This window comes from Puntigrus tetrazona, chromosome 5 (genome assembly GCF_018831695.1).
Source record: "Puntigrus tetrazona isolate hp1 chromosome 5, ASM1883169v1, whole genome shotgun sequence".
Taxonomy (NCBI): domain Eukaryota; kingdom Metazoa; phylum Chordata; class Actinopteri; order Cypriniformes; family Cyprinidae; genus Puntigrus; species Puntigrus tetrazona.
In genome coordinates, this window is record NC_056703.1 from 18,102,264 (window position 1) to 18,120,971 (window position 18,708).

Consider the following 18,708-nt stretch of genomic DNA (forward strand, 5'->3'; position numbering starts at 1 on the left):
TGCATAATTATTTTGCATTGTGAAAAATTGCTTTTATTTCTTTTGCACTGGATGTGTGTCAGACAATTTTAAATGAATGCTTTATTAGTTAGGTATGTATTGATATGAATAATTGCTCAAAGAATGATTCTGAGGGAGAGCAGGTTTGTGATTTGCAGGCTTTAATTGCTCTGCAGGAGTGCTCAGCAGTGTTCGGGGTTGTCCGTACTTGCCCCAGGATAAGGGGTAAGAAGGGTCTGTCTTTTCCTGAGTGATCCAGATTTGACATGCCCAGACTCGAACTGGTTCCCAGCATCTGATGGCAGTGCCACGTCTGTGCCCCAGTTAGAACTAACGGAAAATGTCAAACCCCCTTCCCCTTCTTTTTATCACTCTCCTTTTATTTTCTCTCTCTTCATGCCATCAGCAAATCACAGCAGTTAGTCAGCTATTACCATTAACTGCCTTTTTTTCAGGCACTTTAAACTTATCAGCCCTAGGAAATAAAAGCAGAGCATCTGTAACGTGGGTCCTGTGCATACTGCTGTTATATACGTGCGCATCATTGTTATTTATAAAAGCATTCTTGTAAAAGGGGACACGGGTACAAATGTCAATTACAGACTGTCTCTGATTTAATTGGAAACGTCATGTGGTTTGTTAAAATAAATAAGCAGGTCATGCTTATCCATTATGTTTACTTTTGTTTTGTTTTATAAAGGGATAGTTAATATCCACCCCAAAGAAAGAAAATAATCATAAAAAAGAAAATAAGAAAATTCTAATTAATTCACCACAATTCACCAAATAATTCACCAAAGCTGTATGAATATTTTTTTTTTTTATTGAACACAAAATAAAATATTTAGCCAGTTATTTGCCAGTAGTCACTGACTTCCACAATAATATAATTTTTAGTTCATTCATTCATTCATTCATTCATTTTATTTTCCATATAGAAATCAAGGGCTACCAGAAAAATAATAAACACAATAATTTAAATTTATGGCTTATCAACTATCTTTTTAAGCAGTTATGCAGTACTTGACTATGTTATTTTATAATTTTCATTATTTATTTATTGTTCTCGCCGTTTATGTGCGTATCTATTTGCCATGTTTCATACTTCGTCGCATTTAATTAAGTTCATAAAACAAAAGTATCAATGCAAAAAAAGAAAAATAAATAAAAAAATATATAGAAAATACAATGTAGAAATGTATATAAATGTAATCAGTAAAGAGCAAAAAATAGTTGCAAGATGTTTGGCAAAAACAGTCAAGTAACTGCCAGTAATGAAGTCTATTGCAGTGTGAGCGGGTTCTAGAGTTATATAACGTAACCTTTTTTCATGCACTGTACAAGTAATTTGTGATTGTTCTATATGGCAAAACACAATTCTATTTTGTCACAACTACCCAAATAAAAGCTTTTCTGTATTTGGTTCCTGTTCCTGCATGCACTGGTTTAAAGGTTCCAGTCAGAGTGCGGTTTTCTGCTCTTCTCTCACTAGGTGTGCCCTCAGCTGTTCTCGGTGCCATTAATGCTCCCTGCACTTTTTATCCTGCACCTCGGAGACCCCAAACTGCCAAACGAGGTGAATTATGGCCAGTTATATGGAGTGGACTCTGAGCCACGGGGGACAGGACATAGTCAGAAGAACTAACCACAGTTCTGACCATTAAAAGCCAGCCTGACACTGGCCCTTCATCTTACCTCCTCCACGAGACGAGTGCTCCCAACCTTTGCTTCCCAAGAGAAGAGACAGAGCTGAGAGAAGAGAGCCCCCTCAGCCCAGGCACGCTTCCCCCTATCATTATGAGTTAAGCTTCTCACCTCTACCTTTCTTTCTGGGAGTCTCCCTCTCTTCTTCTCCCTCTCTCTCTCTCTCTTTATCGTACTGTGGCTTTTCGGCTTTGTGCTGTTTTCTTTTTGTTGCTCTTTTTTTTTCTGTCCCTGCCTGTCCTTCTTTATTTCTCTCCGCAAGGTTAATTGCATTAGTTAAAAGAAGCCCGGCCTGTTGGTTGCTTATGGAGGTCGCAGTTAGGCATATGACCCTCACAAATCTGCTCTGGCCACCCACCACCGCGGCTGAGATGATAGGGCTGCTGATGAGGCTTCAATTGGTGTCCCGGTCTGCTGGGTATCCCAAAATAACAGTGAAGCAGTGATTTAGAGGGTTTGATGTTATTCCTGTTACGCCTGCTTGTGAGCAGGACTGCTGTGATCTCTAAAGCGCAAGTATAAATGAACATCCCCAGCGGCTCAGGGAAGATAAAAAATTGACTTTTTTTGGTTGATTGTGATGAATATTTTTAGAAAAATGTCAGCCACAATGCATCTATTTGTCCTCTCTCTAAAATAATGTGTGTAGACCTTAGTCAGTATGGCACCTACATCCCTCTCACAGCCTCGTTTTCACTCATGTCAGATTCAGTATGGTGTCTACGATTGACTTGCAATAGTTAAGTACAGTCCTTGAGTTTGATCGGCAAAGAAACTTTTTGAAGTAAACAAGTCAATAAATTAACAAATAAAAAGATATAATCTACAGTTACTTCCTAATTTAATATAATTTAATTTAATTTCTGGCAGGGTAATATAACGGTATTTGACATAAGTAAATTAACTTACACGGTAGAATAAAATGAATACTTGGCAATTAAAAGACATTCACAAGACACCAGATGCGATTCACTGTGTTTTTTAAAAAAAAAAAGATTTATTATGCAGCTTTCATAGTTATGCCAGTAGGTAGCGCTATGTCTTCATGACCGAGTCATTCAGGCAGGCGATTCACTCAAACGCTGATCACTGAATCATTCGCTCAACCGATTCGTTCACATGCACCGATTCTCCCGGAACAAACGGCGACTCGGCGTGCTTCTTGGAGACGCGCTGGCTTTGTTTGGAAACATTTTCGTCGGCGGAAAACAAACTGAAATGTTGTGTAAAAGCTTGTAAGTTGCTCTATATTATTTTATCGCATTGATATCACTCTTGTGACGTTGTACGGTTTTCAGGAGACATAGCAATCGTTACGTTATATGAATTTCATTCGTTTCCTTAGGTAACTGGTACTGTAAAAACAACATCCTCGTATTTAATGATACGGCCGACGTGCAAATTGCTAGTTTGTATCCATGCGCATGTAGCAGGGCAGTTAGATTTAGTCTTTAGTCTGCTCTAATTGAGGTCAGTGAGTAAGTGAGTGTATGGGCTCCGGCCCTGACACGTGCAATAGATGCTTACTCCTGCTTGCCCCGGACGCTCAGCGCTTCTTTGTTTCTTATGGGAATTAAAAAGTGCTGGCCTGAGGAAGAGCCAGAGCCAGTCAGGTCAGGGTGGAGAGCACTGTAAGACTACCTTCAGCTGCTGCACTCCAGCAGGGCCACAGCTGGGCAACCCGGGCCATTGTGTCGAGGTCAGAGCAAGCAGGGAGCAGATTGTTATAGCGCCCGATAGTCATTTATTATGTTAGGTTGAGGAGTCAGCCGTTGTCTTTGGAGTGTTTTCGGTTTTCATGTGGCCTAGCAAGGAGTTCTTAATTTATAAGACCTAGATTCTATTTTTCCAATTGTGCCACAGATATATCAATAAGAAGAAATAGGGCAACGATTTTCAAAAGGCCTTAAGTTTATTTTCAGACAACGGGCAACATAGTGGCATCGAATTAATCAAGTCTGAGGCGCCCTTTTATAAATCATATCATATCTCTGTCCTGTTGGAAACTTGAACTTAGTTACTTTAGCCCAAACTGTGCTCAATACTCAACTGTCAATTTAGTCCCTTTAAATGCAGACACGTTACGCAAGTCCACGCCATTTAATTGTTCTTATGTGTATGAAAAAGATCCATCATGCCAGTAACTAGCATGAAAAAAAAAATAGGAGTGGCTATTTTTCTCTCTAATGTAAAACATCTGGCAGGATTCAACGCTTGCAAAATTAATGGGCATTTAATTGCCAATAATCATTTTTTACCTCAACGATACGAAGTAAATAGTTTTGCTGGAAGAACCAGATGTTTCAAATAAGCTGCTGTGAGCTTGACTCTTTATTTTCTTTTTTAGTTTCGCAGTACATGTAGCATATGTTCTTATTGTGTTTACTTGGAAAGCATCTTAAAAATCCCAGTGCTTTTGTCCTTTGAGACAAAGCTGTGCAACTACTGCCAGATATTTAAATGTTTATCTTTCAACATTAAAACCTTAGCTTTGTTCTGGAATTCACGCTTGGCTTCTGAGAACAGAAAAAAAGTGGTCATCTGTATCGTTTGCACTGTATTACACTGTTGTACTCTTAAGGCAGCCTACTACAAAAATATATAATTTAAAAATGTTTTATCATAACAGCAGACACATTGTTACGTTATGGAGTACAGCAGAGCAACATCAATATCAAATATTGCAATGCATGCAACCAAACAATCCATTAGTAATTTGCCATCATAGAAACACCTTCATGTAAAGTGTTTGAACTTTATCCAGAAAAATACAAAAGTAAGTCTTCGTAACTGATTAAATGTTTTTTGTTTTGTTTTGTTTTTTTATTACATGAATACAAATTATTATGTCTCATTATTTACGTTTTTATTTGCAATGATTTGCATCAAATCACAAACCACTGCAGTTCATTCATGAACCCGAGTTTGGGAAACTTTGACGCATTGTAATGTTTAATACACTTTATGATTAACAAAGAATGGAATACACCATTTTATGAGTTAAGTAATCTATGGGTAATTAGCATTACCTTATGTGTGTAATCCAGCAGGTTACATTACAAACTACAATTACATCTACATGTCATTTTTAATCGATAACAGTAAGTAATCTAGTAAGAAACCAACCCAGCACTGGTTATATGAACAAAACTGGGTTTGAATGATGTGTACTGACGCACTGCTGCACGTAAACAAACATTATGTTAATAGATATAGCTCTGATCTAACCTGGCTATTTCCAGTAGCTTCAGTCTACGTTTTGAACTTCAGGCCCGAGGTGTCTTGTCCTTAACTGGCTGTTCTGATCTTCCGCTAATAGTTTATAATGTCAACGCTTTGCCCAAAGACAGTAGCGTAAGACTAAAAGTGGATGCCCCCCAGTGTGAGCATTTTTTTTTTCTCCTCTAACCGAATGGGCTTGGTGCCAAACAGAAGAAAGAGACGAGGGAGAGAACAAAATCAAATCCCTCGTTTGATTAAGGTTCACCCAAAGCCAGCCTGACACAAACTCCATACTGGAGTGATCATTTGCATGAGTTCGTTTGAATGGCAAAAAAACCTTCTCTTCCCTCTGATCCGTCCTCTTTTGCCTGAGCTCTTGATTAAACTGACTTTGAAATGTGAAAATTGTGTGGGCCGCACTAGAACAATGTCAGATAGGCCTTGTGGAGGGGTGGAATGGATTTAAAGCCATTGTTCAATCTGACTCTTTTCTCCTGCATTAAAGACAGGGTTGCGGAGGTTTGTGACAGTCAGACGCCTGCGTGCTTATCTTCCCCGCAATAGTGTTTTAATCTGTTGGGTTAGCGCATGCCTGTAAACAAATTTGTCAGTCACACAATAGCACTGCCACCTTTAGTTCGCAGCGGATTACGCCGTTTTTAAACAGTCTCAAAATGAACACCTCCCGCTGCGCACATCCCCACAAAAGGTTTGATTAAATATCCACGGATAAATAATTTGTGGCTATATAGCGTCTTTTATCCTATGTGATATTAGCATGCAAAAGGCGTGTTTGCACACCTTTAGAGAGAAGTCTTTTATGTGTTATTGTAAAGGGGTTGTAATTCTTTTGGTATGGAATTTAAACAGTATTTTACCCTAATCCCGAGTTTGGGCTTGAGAAAGCCTTTCACGTAGGTGGTTTTCAATTAGTTTCACTTAACCTTGTAAATATTTTCGCAACATTAAAGGACTAGACAAGCTTTCGGGGGGAATGTGGTTTGATCTCTGCCCCGTTTTATCTCGGTATTTACTAAAATAACGGCAAGGAAATTTAGGAGGATGTACAAATTATCAAGGGTGGTTATTTCTCATTACACAGATGCTTAGGGGACTGAATCAGAGTTTATGTAGTGTAACTCTTGTGTTGACTGCTAAATTACACACTAATTTATTGGGACCATTTTTAAATCACAAATACTAAGAAAAGTGATATACCTGAGACTATACAAAGACCAGTTATACAAAATGTACCCAGATATTGTCTCAATTAGTTAAACATTCAAGAATTTAAAATTGAACAATATTGCTGAAATATTAAGGGTTTGTGAGTTCCCAGAATGCATTGCAGCAACAATTAATTGCACGGTAGCTGTTATCGGAAGAAAAAAAACCAGCAGCGTTATTGAGGTGTTGAGCATGTACATCCCACTAAAACTATATGCAAGATATCATTGCTTTTTATGCCTCTTGGAACAAAGTTAGCATAGTTAAATTCACTCATTAATACATGTTAAAATATTTCTAATTTGCAAAACAAGTGTCTGTAAGTGCCTCATTGGACTGAGTAAAGCATTTCCTGCTTAGTGAAGAAACAAATGAAAAAGCTGTTATTTAGGTGTATTAGGTTATTAGGTGTTTTTTTTTTTTTTTAACACTAGTTGGGAGAACATTAAAATCTGAATGCATTAGGTTGTGTGAACGTTTTCTCAGCCAATCCATCCCTTTTTATACAGTGTACAACTGCTATTTGAACTTTGAAGTTCATCGGATTAAGGCTCCTCCTGGTGAGACACCTCTGAAATGACCTTCAAGTGTTGGTTCGTACTCCAAGTCATTCTATGTTGTTGTCAAACTGTCAAGCCATCTCGGTCTTTGATGGACACTACAAACAGAGTGTGCTAGGTTCTTCGCTTTCGTCTCTGTTTAACCCTCAACAACACAAACAGAGCAAAATTGTCATTAACTCTAGCTGTTTATTTATTTATTTTTTTAAGATAAGAAGGGCTAATCAGCCGCTACATGCTAGCTCTATTTACACATGAAGAAAGATGGCAGTACTACAGGGCGAGGCGGTTAATTCAGTCATGGCGATGAAGGGAAGGACGTTATTGACCTCCGCCGGCAGCCATGTGTTTCAGTTATTAACCGGCCACCATTTGTCAGGGAGGCTGAGTGATATGGAGGTGATGTGAGGTTCAGACCCAGGGTAGGGTTGTCCTCCATCCGTTATCATGTGTCCACGCCGGGCACTTTAATTGAACTACTCAGTTTATACTTCAAGCAACAGCGCCCCAGCCTACATCTATGATGTGACACAATTAAACATGAGTTTGAAAGCTTGGTTTTGCATCTGTCATGTTTTGTACAATTTTTTTTTAGGGATATTTTGTTTGTAATTTAATTTTGCAGAAAGAGACTTGGTAGCACAAGCAGCTTTCAGTGCTCTTTTTGTCTCAGTTTCATCATTAAATATCCTAAATGCTGATTTTTTGCTGATTTAATGTATTTAAGTGTTTTGTCTAACAAAAACAATTAATAATTGTATATATTAGGAATTACTTTTATACTACTATTTTTGGTGGTGATATTTTTTTGGAATTTTGAAAAGAGTCCGTTCTTCTCACCAAACTATTAATTTGAGCAGAAATATAGTAAACAGTAATACTGTGGAATTAAATTTTTTTCAAAAGGACAGCATGTATTTGAAATAACTTAATGAACTTAATTAAATTATAAATGCATTTTCTGGCACTTTTGATCAATTTAGTGCTTCCTTGGTGAGGAATAAATATCTAAAAATTTGTGTATTATTAATTGTAAAAAGCCGTCAATTTTAAACGAGTTTGAAAAAAAAAACTCTTAAAGCTTATATACAGTAGCTTAACATTTAGCAGTTACTAGGAAAGAGATTTCCAGATAATGCTCCAGGATATTGTTCTGTAACAATAGGAAAGTTAATTAGCAAAAATCATAAATATCTTCATTATATCATGTGTATATGATAGTATATGGGTACCTTTTAGCTATTAGAATATTTTGTCCTTGCACTAGGAGCATCATAATCGGGGTCCATCCTTAGCATCAAAAAGTTTTGAAATCCCCTGTTATAACAAATGCTGTCGATACAGCCCAATGTCGTAGACAATGTTAGAGACGTCTTCTCCCAGATACCTTATGACAGATGTCGTCTTGCCTTTATATGTAAATTAAGATCCAGTAAAGGCTATTAATTCTAATGGAGTCCAATTTATGCTGGATTTGAGCAGCTGGAAGAGACTGCAGTGTCATGCCCATTCACTCATGCGTTTAAACTCTTGCCTTTCGTCCAGGTGTTACCAAACTATTTGTCAGATAAAAGCAAGGCCACTTGACCTTTGACCCTTCCGCACCTGGACACGGTGCAGCCCATTGCCAGCTAATCCGCTTTTTAACATGCCCAGAGACTCACCGTGCTTTTCCTCCCAAACTCAATTGCAATTAGATGCACCGAGAGAAGAATGGCAGTAAAAAATGTGCTTTACATTAAGCGTGTAACGTACACCAATTATGCTAATTGCCCATTCGCAGATGGCTGAGTGTTGATTACCGCATAAACACTGGGTAAGCAGGGGGAAATCAGAAGCCTGCTATCATGCGTTGACTTCCATTGACAGTCATTTGATTATTTGTCATTAAAAAGCTAGAAATATTGCTGCGATGACAGCAGACGCCATTTAAATAACTTTTAAAAGGCAGATCACTTTGGGAAAACATCAAAGGGCAATATCTTTACTTGATTCGATTTATTTGATTTGTATTTTTCACTCGTACCACCCAAACACTTCTTAGTATCTTTAATCAGTAAACAAGTTGCTTAAAAAAAAAAAAAATCTAACTTTTAATTGGCAGCTGAGTCTATGCAAAAGAGAGGGTGTGTCTGCATGTGCATTAGCATAACAATTCACCCATAGCCGACACCATTTTACAAATGGGGGAGTAAACATCTGTTCCAGATGTCCTATTATCCTGTCAGGCTGCTTAGCTCAGAGACTTCTAGCTTCAATCAAGGCCTTTGTCAGCCTCAGAATCAGACACTGAAAGGCCTGGGAGCACTGTGCTTTACTTTGAATCCCCCACTGGCATGGACATACTTAACAGACCCTGAAACAAGCTGTCCTCGCCGCTTTTGAGTGATGTGGGTCTGTGGCATTCGTTCTCTGGTGTTATCAACTGATGCTCCTCTCAGACACATTCGCCTCTCTTTCATGCTCTTTGGATATGTAGCGGCTGTTCTGCCTTCAGCGATCTGGCCGGAGGGTCTACAAAACCAACTTCAAATGCCAGTCCTCCCCGGGAAGGGTGACATTTTGTGCAAGCCAAAACATTTAGCGTATTAGGAGGAAGCAGCCTGGCGGAAAAGACAACTATGTTCGTGTTCCCACTCGGCAGGTCCAACGGCATGTTTACTGTATTTCCAGTGAACTGCACTAATTTAGATCTGCTTATTTTATTTTAGGACGCACATAATTAAAGAGAAGTCATATGGCTACATTACACGTTTATAGATAGAATGATGTAGGAATATATTAATGGACGGACCTGTTGGTAAAGATGGTCAGCTGTTTCTGTGCTTGTTTTGTAAGAAGTTCTGAATCACACTGTAGTTAACTGGATATGTAACACTTTTGCTACCTGTATCTAGATTTGTGTTTAATTTTAGTACATTTGTCCAATACAATACATTTCAAACTTATGGAAATGTGTTTTAATAATATTATTGCATTTTAAACTATGATCATCTGATAAGTGAAATTTATAATAAAAAACAAAATTAATTGTTGTATGAAAAAGGAAACTTGAATAAATGAAAAAAAGAACAAAAAAATTATAAATCAGAAGACAGAAACGTAAATATCACCTTTGAGCAATATTTCAGTGCACATATAACATTTTAAATGTCTTTACTGTCACTTTTTGAACAATTACATGTGTATTTTGCTGCAAGAAGCAATACTTTTCTTGAACAAATGTATAAATAAATAAAGAAAACTTGTTGACCAAGTTTTTGAATGGCATATTTAGTGTTACTACAAATAAAGTACACTATTGAGAATGGTAATTGGGCCAAAAGTGTGTAATATACTTCAAGAAACACCTAATAATGTGACATCAAATTGTAATAACTGGAGCATTTGACAAACAACAAAACATTCGGTTTTATGCGTGCTAATGTCTGTTAGTGGAGGAAAAACAATGACTCGGCAGATTTATGTCGCAGAACTGAATGCATCTTTTAGGAATGCTTACAGTACCTGAGCAAGTCATTTTCTTGTCAGTATCAACTTGTTTGACAACGTGTGGAGTTTAGTCTTGCACCCAGTAGGCTACAGCACATAACAAAGCACGTTTGTGGCACACTGTGTGTATACAATTACTCTCCAATTGCCCACAACATAACAGAGCTGCTCTCGGCACTGCAAGTCATGTCCTACATTTACCTTGGGCACCAAATACATTAACTTCCTCCCCAATCAGCCGACTAAAGAATAACAATAATTTCAAGTGCTGCTAATTGACTTTAGCCTTTCCAATATGAGAGAGTGAGCGCCTGCTCATTTTATCTGTCCTTTTAATAATTACATTATCATTTTACGCCTTCCATTCTGTTAGAGTGGCTGACCATTTGCGTGGTACTGAAGGCTCATTATTAGCCTTGAATTATGTGCAGTTTATTGATCCCTGTGGTGGATTATGGGGCTCTAAGTTGGTCTAGACAGAACGGTTAGCAAGATGACAGAGCAGGGGAAACATATCGGGCCCGGGGGAGAGATCAGCTCAACTCGCTGAGCAATATTGCCTGCTAGGTAATGGAATTTAAGTTTACACTAAATCTACAAATGTGTTGACATTTCAAGTGCCTAGTAAAATAGCATTAGGCTAATTAGTTGAGTTGAAGAGGTGACTGCACAAATGTTTGTAGCAACATCTCTATTAACCAGTGCGTAGCTAAATGAAAGTACTTCAGACTCCAAATTTAATATATCATCACCTTTTAAACTTGTGAAACCATGTTCATTACTCTTTATAAGGATAGTTCACTTAAAAATCTAAAGGCTGCCATTATGCACTCACGCTCATAGCCTTCCAGTATTCTATGACTTTCGTTCTTCTGGAACAGATGCCTTTGAGAAGAATTTTGTGGCTAATCTTTTTAATGCTGTGACAGTACTTAAGGTGCCCCTATTATGGATTTTTGAAAATGACCTTACATGTAGTGCGTTAAACAGCTCTAAGTGAATGAAAACATCCTGCAAAGTTTTGAAACTGAACGTTCTCAAAAGAACGAGTCGGCTCTGAATCATTCAAAGAAGTAGTTTTTAAAGAGAGTCCCAGGCACGTTTTCCAACTCCCCTAGAGTTAAACTGTTGAGTTTTGCTGTTTTTGAAGCCATTAAGGCGATCTTTAGTACTGGCGGTAGCTCTTTTAGCTGTAGCTTAGCATAGATCATTGAATCTGATTAGACCATTAGCTTCACATTCAAAAATGACCGATGAGTTTCAATATTTTTCAGGCACTGTATAATATCATTGCGCCTGCTGCATCTATGGTACAGCAGCAAAGTTCGTGGATTATTACGGAATAAGAGCAGAGTTCCTAGCCATATCATCCTAGAAAATAGCAACTTTTTATTTTCCGTAATTTACACACCCCCAAGCCATCCTAGGTGTATATGACTTTCTTATTTCAGACGAACACAGAGTTGTTTGTTTTGTTTTTTCATTTATCCTGGCTCTTCCAAGCTTGGTAATGGTGGTGGATAGTGGTCATTATTTTGAAGCTCCATAAATAGCATACATCTTTTCTGTGCCATTCGCAGTGCCCTTTTTAGGATTGGAAATGTCCTTTAAGATGGAGGAATACCCTGAAATGTCCATTTTGTAGGGCACTTGAAACAATGTTATCTCTGTACGAGTGACTTGTTCTTGAATCAGAATGATCCGGTCCTAAAATTCTTACTTGGTTTTTAACCACTTACTTGTCTGTATGACATTGGTTTTGTGAGTCACTTTTATGATAATTTCAAATGAATACATTTGATGACTAAATGAAGTTTTTAATTAGGTTGAAATGTTTTTGGTTCAAGTGTTAAATGCTGGAATGTAGACGGTGTGTGTGTTTGTCTCTATAGAGCGGTGGTGGGCATGTTTACTGGCTATCCATCATTATTTTGATGAGCAGGCTAATTGCACAGCCCGCTTGTTAGCGGGGGCCGGGAAACGTCCTTGAGTGGATGCATGAAGGGTTGTTGGCGGGATTACGCGCAACATGAAGTGGGTTTATTGTGTGTGTGTGTTTGTGCATTGTTTCCCTCCATCCAAGGACTTCTCAATGGGCATTTTACCAGATGTGAGACCTCTTCAAAGGCTGGATTTAATCAACACACTGCATGATTCACACACGCTTGCACCTGGTTTTATACAGGTCTGCACTTTAACCAGCTAGTTAAGAATCGGAGCCTTTTCTATATCTAGTTACTTCATCTCTTTTTCACGATGTAAACATGAGATTTTGTAAATGTGTAAATAATAGGAGTATTGGAGTAATAAGAATATACTATTCAAAATTCAGCGCACCCTAAACCTATCCATCGAACTCATTTCTAATATTCTAATACGTGATATGAATAACTACCAAATGTAACCATGATAAAAAGAGCTGAGGTTAGTGAGGTGATCCTGCAGACAAGAAAAAATTCATGACCTTGCAGTGCTGTGTTTCTTAATGTCCAGTGATCTTTCTGAGTAGTAATGATACAATGCTTCCTCATATTCTTTATCTTCCCCTGCTCCCTCCTCCTCTCTCTCTCTCTCTCCTCTCTCTCTCTCTCTCTCTCTCTCTCTCTCTCTCTCTCTCTCTAACCGTCTAAAAGACTCAGTCAGCAGTTCGGTTCACTGTCTGGCAAATGAGCTGTCCTATTGAAATAGAAGGGAGAGTGTTCCGTGTTGCAGAAAATGCTGCCATGGCAAGCCACACTGGAGAAAGAGAGAGGGGAAATTACTTGCTTGGACAAAGAAACATGAGAATGTCCTTTCACTAAAAATGTACCAATTTAGACTCATGTTGGGTAGATTACAACCTTTTTCTTTTCCCTCTCCATCTCCATCTGCACTCATTATCATCTATAGATTACCTCACTCTCCTCACCTGTGCTGGAGAAAAGTCTAGAAAAGTACATTTGTTCAATTGATTTTTTTTTCCATCCTCTGCATGCTCATAAAATCCTCTCAGGGTTTGTAGTTGGATGGCTGCTTGGCTGAGTTAACAGTGCTTTTTATTGTGTCTTATTGTTTAAATGTCATCTCCCGTGTGTTTTATGTACACAATAGAGTCCTGTCTTTCATCTCAGCTCCCCTAAAAAAAATCTGTGATTGTGATCTCTCATGTTTGCTTAATACAGTAACATATCTGAATTCTACCTGTTATTAAAGATTTAACTTTCATTTTATATTTTACATTTAACCTCTTAAGACCCGAGAAAAAAAAGTTTCAGAATTTTTTTTATGTCTTTAGATTGTTTAGAGTATTAAAAATAATCAGCATTTAAAAAAATATATTTCGTCCATAAGTTATGCCATGTTCTCGTTTGAGGAAACAATGAAAAGACATGAATGGATGTGCATAGGTAGAGCATTGATTTTTAAAATCACCAATACATTTTATATTATATATATTTTATGTACACCAATATTTTTGTTTACCAAACTTTTTATAAAGATGCTTCTCAACTATGTTGTAACAGAACTATTGATATACTATTTTTCATTCGGCAAAATGTGTGTAAAATGGTCATGAACAAGTTTGTCTTATTATATACAATGTATCTATAAACTACATCTAATTTGCATATTAATGTATTTTTTGGGCCACATATCAAGGAAAAGTGTAATATTTGACAAGATTTAATAATAATGTCATATTTAATAGAATACCGAAATATCATTTATTTCCCTATTCATTTGCTGTGTCTTCAAAAATGCAGACTTAGTCTCAGATGAAATAATAATTTTCACTGAAATAGTTCAAATGCATTCAGTGTACTATATAAATTAATTGTTTTCACAGAAGTAATAGTTGAAAACATGTAAGCACTTTTTATAATTAGTCACTGGATCAGTGCCACAAAATGTGATTATTTTATTAGTGACCTACATATAGTGAAAAAATATAAAAAACTGGAATCAAATAGAAGGTTTTATATTGAGATGGCAACAGACATTCATCATACACTCCTACATGTACTTTACACATTATACAACAAAATATGATAATGCACAATAATAAATAAACATTTCTTAGACAAATCCTTAAATCCTTTGTTAATCATAAAAAACAAAATAAATAAATAAATTGTGAAAGCCTCTCCACATGATTGTTCTCTCACACCCAGGGTAATTAAAATTCCATTTTTCCTTTTTCCAACTTATTTAATTTTTTTTTTTTTTTTTTTTTTTTTGGTATTGTTAACAGATGGAGTTATCTGTGTTCATTGCGGTTGATGAATGCAACACCTAAATTGACCCATTGGTGGTGAATAGGCCGGGGGGCCGTTCAGCCGATGCTCTTGTTGTGTGGTCCTGCTCAAAGTCCTCATTACCAGGGCTTGTCATGGGAGAGGCAGTGTGCTGCATGAGAGAGCCTGAATCAGCCTTATTTGAATTCATAATTGTGCCTAGCTGAAGGGGAGATTTGTGAAGCAAGTCAGGGTTCATTGTTCGAGCTGTGTGAGTCCAGTGGAGGGTGCGAGGGAACTCAAAGCTAATGTAATCTAAGCTGTTTGAGAGGGTTAATTGGGAAGGAGGGGAAAAAAGGGTGTGTGAGAGTGTGACCGACCTTTTGGAGTAAGTTGCAACTGCAGTTGAAAAAAAAAAAAAAAAAAAGAAAAAGACATGATGGGTAAATCAAATCTATCTTCTCTGCTTGTGTTTCCTGTATGATAACATTTTTATTAATTGTTGTTATTGGGCATCAGCACATTTGTAGAGAAACACAAAAGGAGAACTCTTTTTCCATGCTCTTTTCATTTAAGTTTATAATTCTTCATAGAGCTTTTCATACTTATACTTGTTTCATTACTTGTGAAACAATGACTGATTTTTTTCCTTTTGGGTCCCACTGAGAAAAAAAAGTACTGGTTTATAACGACATGTGGCTGGGTGAAGAATTTTAATTTTGGTGAACTGGCCCTTTAAGACTTGACCTTGTACTCTAATGACTCATTGTTCTAAAGAATTGCCTACTTTAATCAATACTTTTAATGACGCATACAGGAAATAACTCGGCCTAATTACTTTCTAATCGTTAATTGTAAAACTTCACATGTGGACGTTCTATAGCTCTGTTACACCTGCAGTCTTTGGCTGAATGTGCTCATTTTAGGTCATTAATGAGAAACAACATAATCTGCAGCCCAACGTTCTGTCAGAAGATTGAGACTAATGGGTCTTCACCAGATGCTGAAAGAAAGAAATACAAAATGCAGGTCCATGTTGTTAATGTATTTGTTCGTGGGTCATCACAATTGCAATATTTTTATTTTATTTGGATTTGTTTTATAAATTATACCAACGGGTGAAGGTTTATCTAGTTAGCCTGGGCTAGTTAGACCCTGCTGGGACCCTGCTGCCACCATTGTGGAGGTAAAAGACATCTTTCTACAGTGACAGCATACTACTGTTTTCATGTGTAAGTTTCAGATATTTCATTAGAAGTTTGCTTGCAATTTGTTGCGGGCCACATAAAAATACGAGGGTGTTAAATTGTCTTAATCTTTTATAAGGGGTTGTCAAAAAGGTGCAGGGTTATTATTTGATTGGTGACCTATAAAAATTGAGAAGTTTTTTAAATGTTGTAGTTATATTATGGTTTAAGTATGGAGATCATAAATATATATATATATATATATATATATATATATATATATATATATATATATATATATATATATATATATATATATATTTATTTATTTATTTTTGTGTGTGAAATAAAATGTTTCTTAGACTTAAAATTTTTTACAGACATTTGCATTAACCATAAAACAATGCAATGAAGTGCAAAATAAAAAATGCACATGTAAAAAAATTAATATGGAATACTTATATAGTACAATGTTATATTAGTACAGTGTTTTATTTATTTATTTATTTTTTTACAAATTTCATTGACTTTTTTTTAATATGGTGTAGAGTCTTCAAAATACTAGGACAGGTGGCCATCATATAAAATACTTACATAAAATAGAATTTGACAATAATTTAACATGTAAACATTAATCTAAATACAACCCTCCCATTAAGGTCATATGACATGCAAGTAACAAACATCTTGTTTATTTTATTTTGTTTTGTTCGTATGATTTATGTTTATGGTCTGTTTTGTTTTAAGCTTTCCATCAACCCAGGAACCCTGAGTGGTTCGGGGAACCCTATTGGCCCATATTGTCTCTACAATTTAGATTTAAGTTTATCCGCATACAATATTTTTTGTGTTGTGCACATTCCTGTAAAGTTTTAATGAATTGTGATGAATTAATTCTCCAGATCCCTTTCTGTTTTTGCCTGGTTTTACTTGTGTTTAGCTTTTCTCTTGACCTTGGAGCCTGACTGTTACGAGAAGAAACCCCACCAGCCCCAAAGACTTATTCCCTCAATTTAACAGCAGACCGAGGTGTTTCTCCAGCATCATCGGATCAATGAAAAGTAAATAGCCTCCACTTCTTGTTTCACAGTGCCGTATTGATCTTTCCTCAGCTTTGGCTTCCCCTGCTTCCCTGGCGTCTTATGTCTTTCAGCCCCAGGGACGATGCTGATTGCCAAAGATTGGACAAGCTAACAAGCGCATGATGAGGAACCAGTTGGTTCTTCTTGCTTTCTCTCAGTTTTCGGAGGTCTTTGGGACAGGCACACACAAAAGGAAAGCTGATCCGTGGATGTATTCTGTCATTCTCTTGGAGGCTGCTTTTTCTTCCTTGTTTTGACTTAGTTCAACTTGACAGGGTGCTTTTAAGGATATTTTGGGGACCAAAAATGAGTGGAATACCAGGAAATCAATGAAAGGATGTATTCATGGATCGGAGCTGGTGGACTAAATTTTAACTCCCTTTCAGTTCAAGTTACTGACTCATTTATCAGAGTCTTCCATCACAAGGTGGCCTATTGTGATCGACACTCTATGGTTTTTCCTTTACATGTGGGTGAGTCTTAACGTTTTCTTTGGATCCATCTTATCCCATATATGATTAGCGATTGGTGAGAGACACAGAGAGGGAGGGACAATTCAAACACTCAACTCACCCTCTAGAATAGTATACAATAGTGGAAAGGGTCTAGTGGAATTTTCCCACATAAAATAAATAAATACAAATAAAATCATTAATATTAAATACTAAATTCAGCACTACCCTTATACAAAAATGTTATGTTCATCAAGGAGTGATAGAAATTAATCATAAGACTAATCAATCATTTTCTTTTGATTACACTCCTGAAAAGAATGCATCTCGAAAATATTAAGCGTATATTAACAGTTTTCAACATCGATATCGATAGTGATATTGATCTTGACACTGAAAACTGCAGTAATATCTGAAGAAAGGAAAAACAGCTTTAATACAGTGTATTACAATAGAAAATGGTTCCTTTGTAATTTTTCACATTATAATTTTTTTTTATAAATAAGAGCAGACTTGGTGAGCATAAGAGACATTAAAAACATTTTAAAAAGTCTTACTGACGCCCAAACTTTTCAGTGATGGTGTATTTACCATTTACTGCATGAAAAAATTGTGTACAAAAGCTTGTTGCCAAATATCAATCTATGAGACCTTTTTACATTAGTATACATTCATCACATTGAATTTGTTTACTAAATATTATAGTTATTTGTAAATGAATCACCCCAACTCCCCAGCCTCATGTCAGTTAGCGCGTTTGTTCCTCTTTGCATTCAATATTTTAGGTTTTCCCTGGCAGATGACAGTTGTAAGTAGCCATATTAGATAACCCTCAGGGTGCCCTTAGTCTTGATTTGAGCACAATTAATTTTCTATTATAGAGTGCTAAAGATGTTCAGTGCTGCTCTGGCTCACCTACAATATTGAGTGGCCAGCCAATTGTGGACTTGGTCAGGCCTTGTAGTGGGGTTTGGAGCTTCCCTCAGGGATCTCATTTATTATTTGCAGATATTGATTTGACAGAAAGGGCAAGGCAAACTACTCTGGTGTTGACTTAGACCTGGCCCCTGGCTGTTAACATGCTCTCAGCTGACCAGTGCTGAGACTGTGATGTTTGCGGTTTGATCCACGGCTCTTACGGAGCGAATATTTTCAACTGTTAAATTGTGGGAGTCTCTAATATAGTGTTTCTTGAGAAGAGGAAGGGAGGATGGTGATTGTGGAGCACGATGCCTCAGCCTTTCTATGGAGGCTTGTGTTAGAGAAAAGAAAAACAAATAAGTACAGACACAGCATCTATCATGTTGTTTGTTTAGTGAGTAAATGGGGATGGGGCAGGTTGAGGTCAGGGCAACAGACTGGAGGTAATCTCTGTTGCCTGTATTGCTTCTTCCTTAGTGGGAGATGTCTGGGTGGGATGCTGCTTTTGAGCCATTCTGTGATAGAATTCTATAATAAAAGCCACTTGCAGTAAATTTTGACAATTTTATGTTAATCGGGTGACTATATTGTGTTGTAAATACAGCTGAGTGGAAAGTACCAGCATTTGGTGCCAAGGACTAGTTAGT

The 18,708-nt window shown here is 37.0% G+C and overlaps 1 long non-coding RNA gene across 1 annotated transcript; it reads left to right on the plus strand.

Annotated features, from left to right (window-relative positions):
• The first annotated feature begins 2,835 nt into the window (after positions 1-2,835).
• Positions 2,836-18,385, plus strand: LOC122345897. Its single transcript, XR_006251053.1, has 3 exons — positions 2,836-2,939; positions 16,547-16,667; positions 16,760-18,385. It is a non-coding gene; the product is annotated as an uncharacterized LOC122345897 (long non-coding RNA).
• The last annotated feature ends 323 nt before the right edge of the window (positions 18,386-18,708 follow it).